The sequence below is a fragment of the Scyliorhinus torazame genome, chromosome 5 (assembly GCF_047496885.1).
Source record: "Scyliorhinus torazame isolate Kashiwa2021f chromosome 5, sScyTor2.1, whole genome shotgun sequence".
Lineage (NCBI taxonomy): Eukaryota > Metazoa > Chordata > Chondrichthyes > Carcharhiniformes > Scyliorhinidae > Scyliorhinus > Scyliorhinus torazame.
The window spans coordinates 27,402,321-27,423,023 of record NC_092711.1 but is presented as its reverse complement, the minus strand read 5'-3'; positions in this window follow the sequence as shown (position 1 = coordinate 27,423,023).

Sequence of the window (20,703 nt, the reverse complement as noted above, 5' to 3'; positions counted from 1 at the left end):
TGGGAGAACTGCCGGTGCTGGCTCTGTGGGGGAGCACTGACACTGCTGGCTGTGTGGTGGGAGCACTGACAGTGCTGGCTGTGAGGGTGGAGCACTGACAGTGCTGGTTGTGTGGGGGAGCACTGACAGTGCTCGCTGTGTGGGGAGCACTGGCAGTGCTGGCTGTGTGGGGGAGCACTGACAGTGCTGGCTGTGTGGGGAGCACTGACAGTGCTGGCTGTGCAGGGGGAGCACTGATAGTGCTGGCTGTGTGTGGGGACCACTGACAGTGCTGGCTGTGTGGTGGGAGCACTGGCAGTGCTGGCTGTGTGGTGGGAGCACTGACAGTGCTGGCTGTGTGGTGGGAGCACTGACAGTGCTGGCTGTGTGGTGAGAGCACTGACAGTGCTGGCTGTCTGGGAGGAGCACTGACAGTGCTGGCTGTGTGGGGAGCACTGACAGTGCTGGCTGTGTGGGGGAGCAATGACAGTGCTGGCTGTGTGGTGAGAGCACTGACAGTGCTGGCTGTGTGGTGGGAGCACTGACAGTGCTGGCTATGTAGTGGGAACACTGACAGTGCTGGCTCTGTGGGGGAGCACTGAAAGTGCTGGCTGTGTGGTGGGAGCACTGACAGTGCTGGCTGTGTGGGGGAGCACTGACAGTGCTGGCTGTGTGGGGGAGCACTGACAGTGCTGGCTGTGTGGGGGGAGCCCTGACAGTGTTGCCTGTGTGGCAGGAGCTCGGACAGTTCTGGCTGTGAGGGTGGAGCACTGACAGTGCTGGCTGTGTGGGGGAGCACTGACAGTGCTAACTGTGTGGGGGAGCACTGACAGTGCTGGCTGTGTGGGGGAGCACTGACAGTGCTGGCTGTGTGGGGTAGGAGCACTGACATTGCTGGCTGTGTGGGGGGAGCACTGACAGTGCTGGCTGTGTGGGGAGCACTGACAGTGCTGGCTGTGTGGGGGGTGCACTGACAGTGCTGGCTGTGTGGGGGGAGCACTGACAGTGCTGGCTGTGTGGGGAGCACTGACAGTGCTGGCTGTGTGTTTGGAGCACTGAGAGTGCTGGCTGTGTGGGGGAGCACTGACAGTGCTGGCTGTGTGTTTGGAGCACTGAGAGTGCTGGCTGTGTGGGGGAGCACTGACAGTGCTGGCTGTGTGTTTGGAGCACTGACAGTGCTGGCTGTGTGGCGGGAGCACTGATAGTGCTTGCTGTGTGGGGGAGCACTGACAGTGCTGGCTGTGTGGGGGAGCATTGACAGTGCTGGCTGTGTGGGGAGCACTGACAGTGCTGGCGGTGTGGCGGGAGCACTGACAGTGCTGGCTGTGTGGTCGGAGCACTGACAGTGCTGGCTGTGTGGTCGGAGCACTGACAGTGCTGGCTGTGTGTGTGGGAGCACTGACAGTGCAGTCTGTATGCTGGAAGCATTGACAGTGCTGGCTGTGTGGGGGAGCACAAACAGTGCTGGCTGTGTGGTGGGAGTACTGGCAGTGCTGGCTGTGTGGTGGGAGCACTGACAGTGCTGGCTATGTACTGGGAACACTGACAGTGCTGGCTCTGTGGGGGAGCACTGACAGTGCTGGCTGTGTGTTTGGAGCACTGAGAGTGCTGGCTGTGTGGGGGAGCACTGACAGTGCTGGCTGTGTGGCGGGAGCACTGATAGTGCTTGCTGTGTGGGGGGAGCACTGACAGTGCTGGCTGTGTGGGGGGAGCACTGACAGTGCTGGCTGTGTGGGGAGCACTGACAGTGCTGGCGGTGTGGCGGGAGCACTGACAGTGCTGGCTGTGTGTTTGGAGCACTGAGAGTGCTGGCTGTGTGGGGGAGCACTGACAGTGCTGGCTGTGTGGCGGGAGCACTGATAGTGCTTGCTGTGTGGGGGAGCACTGACAGTGCTGGCTGTGTGGGGGAGCACTGACAGTGCTGACTGTGTGGGGAGCACTGACAGTGCTGGCTGTGTAGGGGGAGCACTGATAGTGCTGGCTGTGTGTGGGGACCACTGACAGTGCTGGCTGTGTGGTGGGAGCACTGGCAGTGCTGGCTGTGTGGTGGGAGCACTGACAGTGCTGGCTGTGTGGTGGGAGCACTGACAGTGCTGGCTGTGTGGTGAGAGCACTGACAGTGCTGGCTGTCTGGGAGGAGCACTGACAGTGCTGGCTGTGTGGGGAGCACTGACAGTGCTGGCTGTGTGGGGGAGCAATGACAGTGCTGGCTGTGTGGTGAGAGCACTGACAGTGCTGGCTGTGTGGTGAGAGCACTGACAGTGCTGGCTGTGTGGGAGGAGCACAGTCAGTGCTGGCTGTGTGGGGGGCACTGACAGTGCTGGCTGTGTGGGGAGCACTGACAGTGCTGGCTGTGTGGTGAGAGCACTGACAGTGCTGGCTGTGTGGGTTAGCACTGACAGTGCTGGTTGTGTGGGGAGCACTGACAGTGCTGGCTGTGTGGGGGAGCACTGGCAGTGCTGGCTGTGTGGGGGAGCCCTGACAGTGCTGGCTGTGTGGGGAGCACTGACAGTGCTGGCTGTGTGGGGGAGCACTGATAGTGCTGGCTGTGTGGTGGGAGCACTGACAGTGCTGGCTGTGTGGTGGGAGCACTGGCAGTGCTGGCTGTGTGGTGGGAGCACTGGCAGTGCTGGCTGTGTGGTGGGAGCACTGACAGTGCTGGCTGTGTGGTGGGAGCACTCACACTGCTGGCTGTGTGGTGAGAGCACAGACAGTGCTGGCTGTGTGGGAGGAGCACATACAGTGCTGGCTGTGTGGGGGAGCACTGACAGTGCTGGCTGTGTGGTGAGAGCACTGACAGTGCTGGCTGTGTGGGAGGAGCACAGTCAGTGCTGGCTGTGTGGGGGCACTGACAGTGCTGGCTGTGTGGGGGAGCACTGACAGTGCTGGCTGTGTGGTGAGAGCACTGACAGTGCTGGCTGTGTGGGTTAGCACTGACAGTGCTGGCTGTGTGTGTGGGAGTACTGAAAGTGCTGTCTGTGTGGGAGGAGCACTGACAGTGCTGGCTGTGTGGGGAGCACCAACAGTGCTGGTTGTGTGGTGGGAGCACTGACAGTGCTGGCTGTGTGGGTGAGCACTGACAGTGCTAGCTCTGTGGGAGAGCACTGACAGTGCTGGCTGTGTGGGGCGCACTCTCAGTGCTGGCTGTGGGTTGAGAACAGGCAGTGCTGGCTGTGTGGTGGGAGCACTGACAATGCTGGCTGTGGGGAGCACTGACAGTGCTGGCTGTGTGGGGTGGGGTCACTGACAGTGCTGACTGTGGGGGGTGCACTGACAGTGCTGGCGGTGCGGTGGGAGAACTGCCGGTGCTGGCTCTGTGGGGGAGCACTGACACTGCTGGCTGTGTGGTGGGAGCACTGACAGTGCTGGCTGTGAGGGTGGAGCACTGACAGTGCTGGTTGTGTGGGGGGAGCACTGACAGTGCTCGCTGTGTGGGGAGCACTGGCAGTGCTGGCTGTGTGGGGGAGCACTGACAGTGCTGGCTGTGTGGGGAGCACTGACAGTGCTGGCTGTGCAGGGGGAGCACTGATAGTGCTGGCTGTGTGTGGGGACCACTGACAGTGCTGGCTGTGTGGTGGGAGCACTGGCAGTGCTGGCTGTGTGGTGGGAGCACTGACAGTGCTGGCTGTGTGGTGGGAGCACTGACAGTGCTGGCTGTGTGGTGAGAGCACTGACAGTGCTGGCTGTCTGGGAGGAGCACTGACAGTGCTGGCTGTGTGGGGAGCACTGACAGTGCTGGCTGTGTGGGGGAGCAATGACAGTGCTGGCTGTGTGGTGAGAGCACTGACAGTGCTGGCTGTGTGGTGAGAGCACTGACAGTGCTGGCTGTGTGGGAGGAGCACAGTCAGTGCTGGCTGTGTGGGGGGCACTGACAGTGCTGGCTGTGTGGGGAGCACTGACAGTGCTGGCTGTGTGGTGAGAGCACTGACAGTGCTGGCTGTGTGGGTTAGCACTGACAGTGCTGGCTGTGTGTGTGGGAGCACTGACACTGCTGTCTGTGTGGGAGGAGCACTGACAGTGCTGGCTGTGTGGGGTGCACTGACAGTGCTGGCTGTGTGGGGGGAGCACTGATAGTGCTGGCTGTGTGGGGGGACCACTGACAGTGCTGGCTGTGTGGTGGGAGCACTGGCAGTGCTGGTTGTGTGGTGGGAGCACTGACAGTGTTGGCTGTGTGGTGGGAGCACTGACAGTGCTGGCTGTGTGGTGAGAGCACTGACAGTGCTGGCTGTGTGGGAGGAGCACAGTCAGTGCTGGCAGTGTGGGGGGCACTGACAGTGCTGGCTGTGTGGGGCAGCACTGACAGTGCTGGCTGTGTGGTGAGAGCACTGACAGTGCTGGCTGCGTGGGTTAGCACTGACAGTGCTGGCTGTGTGTGTGCGAGCACTGACAGTGCTGGCTGTGTGGTGGGAGCACTGACATTGCTGGCTGTGTGGGGAGCACTGACAGTGCTGGTTGTGTGTGTGGGGGAGCACTGACAGTGCTGGCTGTGTGGGGGGAGCACTGACAGTGCTGGCTAAGTGGGGGAGCACTGACAGTGCTGGCTGTGTGGGGGGAGCACTGACAGTGCTGGCTGTTTGGGGGAGCACTGACAGTGCTGGCTGTGTGTGGGGGAGCACTGACAGTGCTGGCTGTGTGTTGGGAGCTCGGACAGTGCTGGCTGTGTGGGGGAGCACTGACAGTGCTGGCTGTGTGTTGGGAGCACTGACAGTGCTGGCTGTGTGGGGGGAGCACTGACAGTGCTGGCTGTGTGTTGGGAGCACTGACAGTGCTGGCTGTGTGGGGGGAGCACTGAAAGTGCTGGCTGTGTGGGGGAGCACTGACAGTGTTGGCTGTGTGGAGGGATCACTGACAGTGCTGGCTGTGTGGGTGGAGCACTGACAGTGCTGGCTGTGTGGTGGGAGCATTGACAGTGCTGGCTGTGTGGGGGAGCACTGACAGTGCTGGCTGTGTAGTGGGAGCACTGACAGTGCTGGCTGTGTGGTGGGAGCACTGGCAGTGCTGGCTGTGTGGAGGAGCACTGGCACTGCTGGCTGTATGGGGAGCACTGACAGTGCTGGCTGTGTTGGGGAGCACTGACAGTGCTGGCTGTGTGGGGGGGAGCACTGACAGTGCTAGCTGTGTGGTGGGAGCACTGACAGTGCTGGCTGTGTGGGGGGAGCACTGACAGTGCTGGCTGTGTGGGGGGTGCACTGACAGTGCTGGCTGTGTGGTGGGAGCACTGACAATGCTGGCTGTGTGGGGAGCACTGACAGTGCTGGCTGTGTGTTTGGAGCTCTGAGATTGCTGGCTGTGTGGGGGAGCACTGACAGTGCTGGCTGTGTGGCGGGAGCACTGATAGTGCTTGCTGTGTGGGGGGAGCACTGACAGTGCTGGCTGTGTGGGGGGAGCACTGACAGTGCTGGCTGTGTGGGGAGCACTGACCGTGCTGGCGGTGTGGCGGGTGCACTGACAGTGCTGGCTGTGTGGTCGGAGCACTGACAGTGCTGGCTGTGTGTGTGGGAGCACTGACAGTGCAGTCTGCATGGTGGGAGCATTGACAGTGCTGGCTGTGTGGGGGGAGCACTGACAGTGTTGGCTGTGTGGTGGGAGCACTGGCAGTGCTGGCTGTGTGGTGGGAGCACTGACAGTGCTGGCTATGTAGTGGGAAGACTGACAGTGCTGGCTCTGTGGGGGAGCACTGAAAGTGCTGGCTGTGTGGTGGGAGCACTGACAGTGCTGGCTGTGTGGGGGAGCACTGACAGTGCTGGCTGTGTGGGGGGAGCACTGACAGTGTTGCCTGTGTGGCAGGAGCTCGGACAGTGCTGGCTGTGAGTGTGGAACACTGACAGTGCTGGCTGTGTGGGGGAGCACTGATAGTGCTTGCTGTGTGGGGGAGCACTGACAGTGCTGGCTGTGTGGGGGGAGCACTGACAGTGCTGGCTGTGTGGGGAGCACTGACAGTGCTGGCGGTGTTGCGGGAGCACTGACAGTGCTGGCTGTGTGGGAGCACTGACAGTGCTGGCTGTGTGGGGAGCACTGACAGTGCTGGCGGAGTGGCGGGAGCACTGCCAGTGCTGGCTGTGTGGGGAGCACTGACACTGTTGGCTATGTGGTGGGAGCATTGACAGTGCTAGCTGTGTGGGGGGAGCACTGACAGTGCTGGCTGTGTGGGGTGCACTGACAGTGCTGGCTGTGTGGGGGGAGCACTGATAGTGCTGGCTGTGTGGGGGGACCACTGACAGTGCTGGCTGTGTGGTGGGAGCACTGGCAGTGCTGGTTGTGTGGTGGGAGCACTGACAGTGTTGGCTGTGTGGTGGGAGCACTGACAGTGCTGGCTGTGTGGTGAGAGCACTGACAGTGCTGGCTGTGTGGGAGGAGCACAGTCAGTGCTGGCAGTGTGGGGGGCACTGACAGTGCTGGCTGTGTGGGGCAGCACTGACAGTGCTGGCTGTGTGGTGAGAGCACTGACAGTGCTGGCTGCGTGGGTTAGCACTGACAGTGCTGGCTGTGTGTGTGCGAGCACTGACAGTGCTGGCTGTGTGGGGAGCACTGACAGTGCTGGTTGTGTGTGTGGGGGAGCACTGACAGTGCTGGCTGTGTGGGGGGAGCACTGACAGTGCTGGCTAAGTGGGGGAGCACTGACAGTTCTGGCTCTGTGGGCGGAGCACTGACAGTGCTGGCTGTTTGGTGGGAGCACTGACAGTGCTGGCTATGTACTGGGAACACTGACAGAGCTGGCTCTGTGGGGGAGCACTGACAGTGCTGGCTGTGTGTTTGGAGCACTGAGAGTGCTGGCTGTGTGGGGGAGCACTGACAGTGCTGGCTGTGTGGCGGGAGCACTGATAGTGCTTGCTGTGTGGGGGGAGCACTGACAGTGCTGGCTGTGTGGGGGGAGCACTGACAGTGCTGGCTGTGTGGGGAGCACTGACAGTGCTGGCGGTGTGGCGGGAGCACTGACAGTGCTGGCTGTGTGTTTGGAGCACTGAGAGTGCTGGCTGTGTGGGGGAGCACTGACAGTGCTGGCTGTGTGGCGGGAGCACTGATAGTGCTTGCTGTGTGGGGGAGCACTGACAGTGCTGGCTGTGTGGGGGAGCACTGACAGTGCTGGCTGTGTGGGGAGCACTGACAGTGCTGGCTGTGTAGGGGGAGCACTGATAGTGCTGGCTGTGTGTGGGGACCACTGACAGTGCTGGCTGTGTGGTGGGAGCACTGGCAGTGCTGGCTGTGTGGTGGGAGCACTGACAGTGCTGGCTGTGTGGTGGGAGCACTGACAGTGCTGGCTGTGTGGTGAGAGCACTGACAGTGCTGGCTGTCTGGGAGGAGCACTGACAGTGCTGGCTGTGTGGGGAGCACTGACAGTGCTGGCTGTCTGGGGGAGCAATGACAGTGCTGGCTGTGTGGTGAGAGCACTGACAGTGCTGGCTGTGTGGTGAGAGCACTGACAGTGCTGGCTGTGTGGGAGGAGCACAGTCAGTGCTGGCTGTGTGGGGGGCACTGACAGTGCTGGCTGTGTGGGGAGCACTGACAGTGCTGGCTGTGTGGTGAGAGCACTGACATTGCTGGCTGTGTGGGTTAGCACTGACAGTGCTGGTTGTGTGGGGGAGCACTGACAGTGCTGGCTGTGTGGGGGAGCACTGGCAGTGCTGGCTGAGTGGGGCAGCACTGACAGTGCTGGCTGTGTGGTGAGAGCACTGACAGTGCTGGCTGCGTGGGTTAGCACTGACAGTGCTGGCTGTGTGTGTGCGAGCACTGACAGTGCTGGCTGTGTGGGGAGCACTGACAGTGCTGGTTGTGTGTGTGGGGGAGCACTGACAGTGCTGGCTGTGTGGGGGGAGCACTGACAGTGCTGGCTAAGTGGGGGAGCACTGACAGTTCTGGCTCTGTGGGCGGAGCACTGACAGTGCTGGCTGTGTGGTGGGAGCACTGACAGTGCTGGCTATGTACTGGGAACACTGACAGTGCTGGCTCTGTGGGGGAGCACTGACAGTGCTGGCTGTGTGTTTGGAGCACTGAGAGTGCTGGCTGTGTGGGGGAGCACTGACAGTGCTGGCTGTGTGGCGGGAGCACTGATAGTGCTTGCTGTGTGGGGGGAGCACTGACAGTGCTGGCTGTGTGGGGGGAGCACTGACAGTGCTGGCTGTGTGGGGAGCACTGACAGTGCTGGCGGTGTGGCGGGAGCACTGACAGTGCTGGCTGTGTGTTTGGAGCACTGAGAGTGCTGGCTGTGTGGGGGAGCACTGACAGTGCTGGCTGTGTGGCGGGAGCACTGATAGTGCTTGCTGTGTGGGGGAGCACTGACAGTGCTGGCTGTGTGGGGGAGCACTGACAGTGCTGGCTGTGTGGGGAGCACTGACAGTGCTGGCTGTGTAGGGGGAGCACTGATAGTGCTGGCTGTGTGTGGGGACCACTGACAGTGCTGGCTGTGTGGTGGGAGCACTGGCAGTGCTGGCTGTGTGGTGGGAGCACTGACAGTGCTGGCTGTGTGGTGGGAGCACTGACAGTGCTGGCTGTGTGGTGAGAGCACTGACAGTGCTGGCTGTCTGGGAGGAGCACTGACAGTGCTGGCTGTGTGGGGAGCACTGACAGTGCTGGCTGTCTGGGGGAGCAATGACAGTGCTGGCTGTGTGGTGAGAGCACTGACAGTGCTGGCTGTGTGGTGAGAGCACTGACAGTGCTGGCTGTGTGGGAGGAGCACAGTCAGTGCTGGCTGTGTGGGGGGCACTGACAGTGCTGGCTGTGTGGGGAGCACTGACAGTGCTGGCTGTGTGGTGAGAGCACTGACATTGCTGGCTGTGTGGGTTAGCACTGACAGTGCTGGTTGTGTGGGGGAGCACTGACAGTGCTGGCTGTGTGGGGGAGCACTGGCAGTGCTGGCTGAGTGGGGAGCACTGACAGTGCTGGCTGTGTGGGGAGCACTGACAGTGCTGGCTGTGTGGGGGAGCACTGATAGTGCTGGCTGTATGGTGGGAGCACTGACAGTGCTGGCTGCGTGGTGGGAGCACTGGCAGTGCTGGCTGTGTGGTGGGAGCACTGGCAGTGCTGGCTGTGTGGTGGGAGCACTGACAGTGCTGGCTGTGTGGTGGGAGCACTCACACTGCTGGCTGTGTGGTGAGAGCACAGACAGTGCTGGCTGTGTGGGAGGAGCACATACAGTGCTGGCTGTGTGGGGGAGCACTGACAGTGCTGGCTGTGTGGTGAGAGCACTGACAGTGCTGGCTGTGTGGGAGGAGCACAGTCAGTGCTGGCTGTGTGGGGGCACTGACAGTGCTGGTTGTGTGGGGGAGCACTGACAGTGCTGGCTGTGTGGTGAGAGCACTGACAGTGCTGGCTGTGTGGGTTAGCACTGACAGTGCTGGCTGTGTGTGTGGGAGTACTGAAAGTGCTGTCTGTGTGGGAGGAGCACTGACAGTGCTGGCTGTGTGGGGAGCACCAACAGTGCTGGTTGTGTGGTGGGAGCACTGACAGTGCTGGCTGTGTGGGTGAGCACTGACAGTGCTAGCTCTGTGGGAGAGCACTGACAGTGCTGGCTGTGTGGGGCGCACTCTCAGTGCTGGCTGTGGGTTGAGAACTGGCAGTGCTGGCTGTGTGGTGGGAGCACTGACAATGCTGGCTGTGGGGAGCACTGACAGTGCTGGCTGTGTGGGGTGGGGTCACTGACAGTGCTGACTGTGGGGGGTGCACTGACAGTGCTGGCGGTGCGGTGGGAGAACTGCCGGTGCTGGCTCTGTGGGGGAGCACTGACACTGCTGGCTGTGTGGTGGGAGCACTGACAGTGCTGGCTGTGAGGGTGGAGCACTGACAGTGCTGGTTGTGTGGGGGGAGCACTGACAGTGCTCGCTGTGTGGGGAGCACTGGCAGTGCTGGCTGTGTGGGGGAGCACTGACAGTGCTGGCTGTGTGGGGAGCACTGACAGTGCTGGCTGTGCAGGGGGAGCACTGATAGTGCTGGCTGTGTGTGGGGACCACTGACAGTGCTGGCTGTGTGGTGGGAGCACTGGCAGTGCTGGCTGTGTGGTGGGAGCACTGACAGTGCTGGCTGTGTGGTGGGAGCACTGACAGTGCTGGCTGTGTGGTGAGAGCACTGACAGTGTTGGCTGTCTGGGAGGAGCACTGACAGTGCTGGCTGTGTGGGGAGCACTGACAGTGCTGGCTGTGTGGGGGAGCAATGACAGTGCTGGCTGTGTGGTGAGAGCACTGACAGTGCTGGCTGTGTGGTGAGAGCACTGACAGTGCTGGCTGTGTGGGAGGAGCACAGTCAGTGCTGGCTGTGTGGGGGGCACTGACAGTGCTGGCTGTGTGGGGAGCACTGACAGTGCTGGCTGTGTGGTGAGAGCACTGACAGTGCTGGCTGTGTGGGTTAGCACTGACAGTGCTGGCTGTGTATGTGGGAGCACTGACACTGCTGTCTGTGTGGGAGGAGCACTGACAGTGCTGGCTGTGTGGGGTGCACTGACAGTGCTGGCTGTGTGGGGGGAGCACTGATAGTGCTGGCTGTGTGGGGGGACCACTGACAGTGCTGGCTGTGTGGTGGGAGCACTGGCAGTGCTGGTTGTGTGGTGGGAGCACTGACAGTGTTGGCTGTGTGGTGGGAGCACTGACAGTGCTGGCTGTGTGGTGAGAGCACTGACAGTGCTGGCTGTGTGGGAGGAGCACCGTCAGTGCTGGCAGTGTGGGGGGCACTGACAGTGCTGGCTGTGTGGGGCAGCACTGACAGTGCTGGCTGTGTGGTGAGAGCACTGACAGTGCTGGCTGCGTGGGTTAGCACTGACAGTGCTGGCTGTGTGTGTGCGAGCACTGACAGTGCTGGCTGTGTGGTGGGAGCACTGACATTGCTGGCTGTGTGGGGAGCACTGACAGTGCTGGTTGTGTGTGTGGGGGAGCACTGACAGTGCTGGCTGTGTGGGGGGAGCACTGACAGTGCTGGCTAAGTGGGGGAGCACTGACAGTGCTGGCTCTGTGGGCGGAGCACTGACAGTGCTGGCTGTGTGTGGGGGAGCACTGACAGTGCTGGCTGTGTGGGGGGAGCACTGACAGTGCTGGCTGTGTGGTGGGAGCACTGACAGTGCTGGCTGTGCGGTGGGAGCACTGACAGTGCTGGCTGTGCGGTGGGAGCACTGACAGTGCTGGCTGTGTGGGGAGAGCACTGACAGTGCTGGCTGTGTGGGGGGAGCACTGACAGTGCTGGCTGTTTGGGGGAGCACTGACAGTGCTGGCTGTGTGTGGGGGAGCACCGACAGTGCTGGCTGTGTGTTGGGAGCTCGGACAGTGCTGGCTGTGTGGGGGAGCACTGACAATGCTGGCTGTGTGTTGGGAGCACTGACAGTGCTGGCTGTGTGGGGGGAGCACTGAAAGTGCTGGCTGTGTGGGGGAGCACTGACAGTGTTGGCTGTGTGGAGGGATCACTGACAGTGCTGGCTGTGTGGGTGGAGCACTGACAGTGCTGGCTGTGTGGTGGGAGCATTGACAGTGCTGGCTGTGTGGGGGAGCACTGACAGTGCTGGCTGTGTGGTGGGAGCACTGACAGTGCTGGCTGTGTGGGGGGAGGATGACAGTGCTGGCTCTGTGGGGGAGCACTGACAGTGCTGGCTGTGTGGTGGCAGCACTGACAGTGCTGACTGTTTGGAGGAGCACTGACAATGCTGGCTGTGTGGGGGGAGGATGACAGTGCTGGCTGTGTGGTGGGAGCACTGACAGTGCTGGCTGTGTGGGGGGTGCACTGACAGTGCTGGTGGTGTGGTGGGAGCACAGACAGCGCTGGCTGTGTGGGGGAGCACTGACAGTGCTGGCTGTGTGGGGGAGCACTGACAGCGCTGGCTGTGTGGGGGAGCACTGGCAGTGCTGTGTTGGGAACACTCACAGCGCTGGCTGTGGGTGGAGAACTGGCAGTGGTGGCTGTGGGGGAGCAGTGATAGTGCTGGCTGTGTGGGGTGGGGTCACTGACAGTGCTGGCTGTGTAGTGGGAGCACTGACAGTGCTGGCTGTGTGGTGGGAGCACTGGCAGTGCTGGCTGTGTGGAGGAGCACTGGCACTGCTGGCTGTATGGGGGAGCACTGACAGTGCTGGCTGTGTTGGGGAGCACTGACAGTGCTGGCTGTGTGGGGGGAGCACTGACAGTGCTAGCTGTGTGGTGGGAGCACTGACAGTGCTGGCTGTGTGGGGGGAGCACTGACAGTGCTGGCTGTGTGGGGGGTGCACTGACAGTGCTGGCTGTGTGGTGGGAGCACTGACAATGCTGGCTGTGTGGGGAGCACTGACAGTGCTGGCTGTGTGTTTGGAGCTCTGAGATTGCTGGCTGTGTGGGGGAGCACTGACAGTGCTGGCTGTGTGGCGGGAGCACTGATAGTGCTTGCTGTGTGGGGGGAGCACTGACAGTGCTGGCTGTGTGGGGGGAGCACTGACAGTGCTGGCTGTGTGGGGAGCACTGACAGTGCTGGCGGTGTGGCGGGAGCACTGACAGTGCTGGCTGTGTGGTCGGAGCACTGACAGTGCTGGCTGTGTGTGTGGGAGCACTGACAGTGCAGTCTGCATGGTGGGAGCATTGACAGTGCTGGCTGTGTGGGGGGAGCACTGACAGTGTTGGCTGTGTGGTGGGAGCACTGGCAGTGCTGGCTGTGTGGTGGGAGCACTGACAGTGCTGGCTATGTAGTGGGAAGACTGACAGTGCTGGCTCTGTGGGGGAGCACTGAAAGTGCTGGCTGTGTGGTGGGAGCACTGACAGTGCTGGCTGTGTGGGGGAGCACTGACAGTGCTGGCTGTGTGGGGGGGAGCACTGACAGTGTTGCCTGTGTGGCAGGAGCTCGGACAGTGCTGGCTGTGAGTGTGGAACACTGACAGTGCTGGCTGTGTGGGGGAGCACTGATAGTGCTTGCTGTGTGGGGGAGCACTGACAGTGCTGGCTGTGTGGGGGGAGCACTGACAGTGCTGGCTGTGTGGGGAGCACTGACAGTGCTGGCGGTGTTGCGGGAGCACTGACAGTGCTGGCTGTGTGGGAGCACTGACAGTGCTGGCTGTGTGGGGAGCACTGACAGTGCTGGCGGAGTGGCGGGAGCACTGCCAGTGCTGGCTGTGTGGGGAGCACTGACACTGTTGGCTATGTGGTGGGAGCATTGACAGTGCTGGCTGTGTGGGGGGAGCACTGACAGTGCTGGCTGTGTGGGGTGCACTGACAGTGCTGGCTGTGTGGGGGGAGCACTGATAGTGCTGGCTGTGTGGGGGGACCACTGACAGTGCTGGCTGTGTGGTGGGAGCACTGGCAGTGCTGGTTGTGTGGTGGGAGCACTGACAGTGTTGGCTGTGTGGTGGGAGCACTGACAGTGCTGGCTGTGTGGTGAGAGCACTGACAGTGCTGGCTGTGTGGGAGGAGCACAGTCAGTGCTGGCAGTGTGGGGGGCACTGACAGTGCTGGCTGTGTGGGGCAGCACTGACAGTGCTGGCTGTGTGGTGAGAGCACTGACAGTGCTGGCTGCGTGGGTTAGCACTGACAGTGCTGGCTGTGTGTGTGCGAGCACTGGCAGTGCTGGCTGTGTGGGGAGCACTGACAGTGCTGGTTGTGTGTGTGGGGGAGCACTGACAGTGCTGGCTGTGTGGGGGGAGCACTGACAGTGCTGGCTAAGTGGGGGAGCACTGACAGTGCTGGCTCTGTGGGCGGAGCACTGACAGTGCTGGCTGTGTGTGGGGGAGCACTGACAGTGCTGGCTGTGTGGGGGGAGCACTGACAGTGCTGGCTGTGTGGTGGGAGCACTGACAGTGCTGGCTGTGCGGTGGGAGCACTGACAGTGCTGGCTGTGCGGTGGGAGCACTGACAGTGCTGGCTGTGTGGGGAGAGCACTGACAGTGCTGGCTGTGTGGGGGGAGCACTGACAGTGCTGGCTGTTTGGGGGAGCACTGACAGTCCTGGCTGTGTGTGGGGGAGCACTGACAGTGCTGGCTGTGTGTTGGGAGCTCGGACAGTGCTGGCTGTGTGGGGGAGCACTGACAGTGCTGGCTGTGTGTTGGGAGCACTGACAGTGCTGGCTGTGTGGGGGGAGCACTGAAAGTGCTGGCTGTGTGGGGGAGCACTGACAGTGTTGGCTGTGTGGAGGGATCACTGACAGTGCTGGCTGTGTGGGTGGAGCACTGACAGTGCTGGCTGTGTGGTGGGAGCATTGACAGTGCTGGCTGTGTGGGGGAGCACTGACAGTGCTGGCTGTGTGGTGGGAGCACTGACAGTGCTGGCTGTGTGGGGGGAGGATGACAGTGCTGGCTCTGTGGGGGAGCACTGACAGTGCTGGCTGTGTGGTGGCAGCACTGACAGTGCTGACTGTGTGGAGGAGCACTGACAATGCTGGCTGTGTGGGGGGAGGATGACAGTGCTGGCTGTGTGGTGGGAGCACTGACAGTGCTGGCTGTGTGGGGGGTGCACTGACAGTGCTGGTGGTGTGGTGGGAGCACAGACAGCGCTGGCTGTGTGGGGGAGCACTGACAGTGCTGGCTGTATGGGGAGCACTGACAGCGCTGGCTGTGTGGGGGAGCACTGGCAGTGCTGTGTTGGGAACACTCACAGCGCTGGCTGTGGGTGGAGAACTGGCAGTGGTGGCTGTGGGGGAGCAGTGATAGTGCTGGCTGTGTGGGGTGGGGTCACTGACAGTGCTGGCTGTGTAGTGGGAGCACTGACAGTGCTGGCTGTGTGGTGGGAGCACTGGCAGTGCTGGCTGTGTGGAGGAGCACTGGCACTGCTGGCTGTATGGGGGAGCACTGACAGTGCTGGCTGTGTTGGGGAGCACTGACAGTGCTGGCTGTGTGGGGGAGCACTGACAGTGCTAGCTGTGTGGTGGGAGCACTGACAGTGCTGGCTGTGTGGGGGGAGCACTGACAGTGCTGGCTGTGTGGGGGGGTGCACTGACAGTGCTGGCTGTGTGGTGGGAGCACTGACAATGCTGGCTGTGTGGGGAGCACTGACAGTGCTGGCTGTGTGTTTGGAGCACTGAGATTGCTGGCTGTGTGGGGGAGCACTGACAGTGCTGGCTGTGTGGCGGGACCACTGATAGTGCTTGCTGTGTGGGGGGAGCACTGACAGTGCTGGCTGTGTGGGGGGAGCACTGACAGTGCTGGCTGTGTGGGGAGCACTGACAGTGCTGGCGGTGTGGCGGGAGCACTGACAGTGCTGGCTGTGTGGTCGGAGCACTGACAGTGCTGGCTGTGTGTGTGGGAGCACTGACAGTGCAGTCTGCATGGTGGGAGCATTGACAGTGCTGGCTGTCTGGGGGGAGCACTGACAGTGTTGGCTGTGTGGTGGGAGCACTGGCAGTGCTGGCTGTGTGGTGGGAGCACTGACAGTGCTGGCTATGTAGTGGGAAGACTGACAGTGCTGGCTCTGTGGGGGAGCACTAAAAGTGCTGGCTGTGTGGTGGGAGCACTGACAGTGCTGGCTGTGTGGGGGAGCACTGACAGTGCTGGCTGTGTGGGGGGAGCACTGACAGTGTTGCCTGTGTGGCAGGAGCTCGGACAGTGCTGGCTGTGAGTGTGGAACACTGACAGTGCTGGCTGTGTGGGGGAGCACTGATAGTGCTTGCTGTGTGGGGGAGCACTGACAGTGCTGGCTGTGTGGGGGGAGCACTGACAGTGCTGGCTGTGTGGGGAGCACTGACAGTGCTGGCGGTGTTGCGGGAGCACTGACAATGCTGGCTGTGTGGGAGCACTGACAGTGCTGGCTGTGTGGGGAGCACTGACAGTGCTGGCGGAGTGGCGGGAGCACTGCCAGTGCTGGCTGTGTGGGGAGCACTGACACTGTTGGCTATTTGGTGGGAGCATTGACAGTGCTGGCTGTGTGGGGGGAGCACTGACAGTGCTGGCTGTGTGTGTGGGAGCACTGACAGTGCAGTCTGTATGGTGGGAGCATTGACAGTGCTGGCTGTGTGGGGGGAGCATTGACAGTGCTGGCTGTGTGGTGGGAGCACTGACAGTGCTGGCTGTGTGGGGGAGCACTGACAGTGCTGGCTGTGTGGGGGGAGCACTGACAGTGTTGCCTGTGTGGCAGGAGCTCGGACAGTGCTGGCTGTGAGGGTGGAGCACTGACAGTGCTGGCTGTGTGGGGGAGCACTGACAGTGCTGACTGTGTGGGGGAGCACTGACAGTGCTGGCTGTGTGGGGGAGCACTGACAGTGCTAGCTCTGTGGGAGAGCACTGGCAGTGCTGGCTGTGTGGGGAGCACTCGCAGTGCTGGCTGTCGGTGGAGAACTGGCAGTGCTGGCTGTGTGGGGGGGGTCACTGACAGTGCTGGCTGTGTGGGGAGCACTGACAGTGCTAGCTGTGTGTGGGAGCACTGACAGTGCAGGCTGTGTGGGGAGCACTGACAGCGCTGGCTGTGTGGGGGGAGGATGACAGTGTTGGCTGTGTGGTGGGAGCACTGGCAGTGCTGGCTGTGTGGGGAGCATTGACAGTGCTGGCTGTGTGGGGGAGCACTGACAGTGCTGGCTGTATGGGGGGAGCACTGACAGTGCTGGCTGTGTGGGGGAGCATTGACAGTGCTGGCTGTGTGGGGGAGCACTGACAGTGATGGCTGTGGAGGGGGAGGATGACAGTGCTGGCTGTGTGGGGAGCACTGACACTGTTGGCTGTGTGGTGGGAGCATTGACAGTGCTGGCTGTGTGGGGGGAGCACTGACAGTGCTGGCTGTGTGTGGGAGCACTGACAGTGCAGTCTGTATGGTGGGAGCATTGACAGTGCTGGCTGTGTGGGGGGAGCATTGACAGTGCTGGCTGTGTGGTGGGAGCACTGACAGTGCTGGCTGTGTGGTGGAAGCACTGACAGTGCTGGCTGTTTGGGAGCACTGACAGTGGTGGCTGTGTGGTAGGAGCACTGACAGTGCTGGCTGTGCGGTGGGAGCACTGGCAGTGCTGGCTGTGTGGGGGAGCATTGACAGTGCTGGCTGTATGGGGGAGCACTGACAGTGCTGGCTGTGTGGGGCGTGCACTTACAGTACTGGCTGTGTGGGGGAGCACTGGCAGTGCTGGCTGTGTGGTGGGAGCACTGACAGTGCTAGCTGTGTGGTGGGAGCTCTGATAGTGCTGGCTGTGTGGGGTGGGGGCACTGACAGCGCTGGCTGTGTGGGGGGAGCACTGACAGCGCTGGCTGTGTGGGGGGAGCACTGACAGCGCTGGCTGTGTGGGGAGCACTGTCAGTGCTGGCTGTGTGGGGGAGCACTGACAGTGCTGGCTGTGTGGGGAGCACCAACAGTGCTGGCTGTGTGTTTGGAGCACTGATAGTGCTGGTTGTGTGTGGGGAGCACTGACAGTGCTGGCTGTGTGGGGGAGCACTGACAGTGCTGGCTGTGTGGGGAGCACTGACAGTGCTGGCTGTGTGGGGGGAGCACTGACAGTGCTGGCTGTGTGGGGAGCACTGACAGTGCTGGCTGTGTGTTTGGAGCACTGATAGTGCTGGCTGTGTGGGGGGAGCACTGACAGTGCTGGCTGTGTGGGGGGAGCACTGACAGTGCTGGCTGTGTCGTGATAGCACGGACAGTGCTGGCTGTGTGGGTTAGCACTGACAGTGCTGGCTGTGTGGGGAGAGCACTGAGAGTGCTGGCTGTGTGGGGGGAGCACTGACAGTGCTGGCTGTTTGGGGGAGCACTGACAGTGCTGGCTGTGTGTGGGGGAGCACTGACAGTGCTGGCTGTGTGTTGGGAGCTCGGACAGTGCTGGCTGTGTGGGGGAGCACTGACAGTGCTGGCTGTGTGGGGGGGAGCACAGAAAGTGCTGGCTGTGTGGGGGGAGCACTGACAGTGCTGGCTGTGTGGAGGGATCACTGACAGTGCTGGCTGTGTGGGTGGAACACTGACAGTGCTGGCTGTGTGGGGGGAGCACTGACAGTGCTGGCTGTGTGGAGGAGCACTGACAATGCTGGCTGTGTGGGGGGAGAATGACAGTGCTGGCTGTGTGGTGGGAGCACTGACAGTGCTGGCTGTGTGGGGGGAGCACTGACAGTGCTGGTGGTGTGGTGGGAGCACTGACAGCGCTGGCTGTGTGGGGGAGCACTGACAGTGCTGGCTGTGTGGCGGGAGCACTGACAGTGCTGGCTGTGTGGGGGAGAACTGACAGTGCTGGCTGTGTGGGGGAGCACTGACAGTGCTGGCTGTGTGGGGGAGCATTGACAGTGCTGGCGGTGTGGCGGGAGCACTGACAGTGCTGGCTGTGTGGTCGGAGCACTGACAGTGCTGGCTGTGTGTGTGGGAGCACTGACAGTGCAGTCTGTATGGTGGGAGCATTGACAGTGCTGGCTGTGTGGGGGAGCACTGACAGTGCTGGCTGTGTGGTGGGAGTACTGGCAGTGCTGGCTGTGTGGTGGGAGCACTGACAGTGCTGGCTATGTAGTGGGAACACTGACAGTGCTGGCTCTGTGGGGGAGCACTGACAGTGCTGGCTGTGTGGGGGGAGCACTGACAGTGCTGGCTGTGTGGGGAGCACTGACAGTGCTGGCTGTCTGGTCGGAGCACTGACAGTGCTGGCTGTGTGTGGGAGCACTGACAGTGCAGTCTGTATGGTGGGAGCATTGACAGTGCTGGCTGTGTGGTGGGAGCACTGGCAGTGCTGGCTGTGTGGTGGGAGCACTGACAGTGCTGGCTATGTAGTGGGAACACTGACAGTGCTGGCTCTGTGGGGGAGCACTGAAAGTGCTGGCTGTGTGGTGGGAGCACTGACAGTGCTGGCTGTGTGGGGGAGCACTGACAGTGCTGGCTGTGTGGGGGAGCACTGACAGTGCTGGCTGTGTGGGGGGAGCACTGACAGTGTTGCCTGTGTGGCAGGAGCTCGGACAGTGCTGGCTGTGAGGGTGGAGCACTGACAGTGCTGGCTGTGTGGGGGAGCACTGACAGTGCTAACTGTGTGGGGGAGCACTGACAGTGCTGGCTGTGTGGGGGAGCACTGACAGTGCTGGCTGTGTGGGGTAGGAGCACTGACATTGCTGGCTGTGTGGGGGGAGCACTGACAGTGCTGGCTGTGTGGGGAGCACTGACAGTGCTGGCTGTGTGGGGGGTGCACTGACAGTGCTGGCTGTGTGGGGGGAGCACTGACAGTGCTGGCTGTGTGGGGAGCACTGACAGTGCTGGCTGTGTGTATGGAGCACTGAGAGTGCTGGCTGTGTGGGGGAGCACTGACAGTGCTGGCTGTGTGTTTGGAGCACTGAGAGTGCTGGCTGTGTGGGGGAGCACTGACAGTGCTGGCTGTGTGTTTGGAGCATTGAGAGTGCTGGCTGTGTGTTTGGAGCACTGAGAGTGCTGGCTGTGTGTTTGGAGCACTGACAGTGCTGGCTGTGTGGGGAGCACTGACAGTGCTGGCTGTGTGTTTGGAGCACTGAGAGTGCTGGCTGTGTGGGGGAGCACTGACAGTGCTGGCTGTGTGGCGGGAGCACTGATAGTGCTTGCTGTGTGGGGGAGCACTGACAGTGCTGGCTGTGTGGGGGAGCATTGACAGTGCTGGCTGTGTGGGGAGCACTGACAGTGCTGGCGGTGTGGCGGGAGCACTGACAGTGCTGGCTGTGTGGTCGGAGCACTGACAGTGCTGGCTGTGTGGTCGGAGCACTGACAGTGCTGGCTGTGTGTGTGGGAGCACTGACAGTGCAGTCTGTATGGTGGAAGCATTGACAGTGCTGGCTGTGTGGGGGAGCACTGACAGTGCTGGCTGTGTGGTGGGAGTACTGGCAGTGCTGGCTGTGTGGTGGGAGCACTGACAGTGCTGGCTATGTACTGGGAACACTGACAGTGCTGGCTCTGTGGGGGAGCACTGACAGTGCTGGCTGTGTGTTTGGAGCACTGAGAGTGCTGGCTGTGTGGGTGAGCACTGACAGTGCTGGCTGTGTGGCGGGAGCACTGATAGTGCTTGCTGTGTGGGGGGAGCACTGACAGTGCTGGCTGTGTGGGGGGAGCACTGACAGGGCTGGCTGTGTGGGGAGCACTGACAGTGCTGGCGGTGTGGCGGGAGCACTGAGAGTGCTGGCTGTGTGTTTGGAGCACTGAGAGTGCTGGCTGTGTGGGGGAGCACTGACAGTGCTGGCTGTGTGGCGGGAGCACTGATAGTGCTTGCTGTGTGGGGGAGCACTGACAGTGCTGGCTGTGTGGGGGAGCACTGACAGTGCTGGCTGTGTGGGGAGCACTGACAGTGCTGGCTGTGTAGGGGGAGCACTGATAGTGCTGGCTGTGTGTGGGGACCACTGACAGTGCTGGCTGTGTGGTGGGAGCACTGGCAGTGCTGGCTGTGTGGTGGGAGCACTGACAGTGCTGGCTGTGTGGTGGGAGCACTGACAGTGCTGGCTGTGTGGTGAGAGCACTGACAGTGCTGGCTGTCTGGGAGGAGCACTGACAGTGCTGGCTGTGTGGGGAGCACTGACAGTGCTGGCTGTGTGGGGGAGCAATGACAGTGCTGGCTGTGTGGTGAGAGCACTGACAGTGCTGGCTGTGTGGTGAGAGCACTGACAGTGCTGGCTGTGTGGGAGGAGCACAGTCAGTGCTGGCTGTGTGGGGGGCACTGACAGTGCTGGCTGTGTGGGGAGCACTGACAGTGCTGGCTGTGTGGTGAGAGCACTGACAGTGCTGGCTGTGTGGGTTAGCACTGACAGTGCTGGCTGTGTGTGTGGGAGCACTGACACTGTTGTCTGTGTGGGAGGAGCACTGACAGTGCTGGCTGTGTGGGGTGCACTGACAGTGCTGGCTGTGTGGGGGGAGCACTGATAGTGCTGGCTGTGTGGGGGGACCACTGACAGTGCTGGCTGTGTGGTG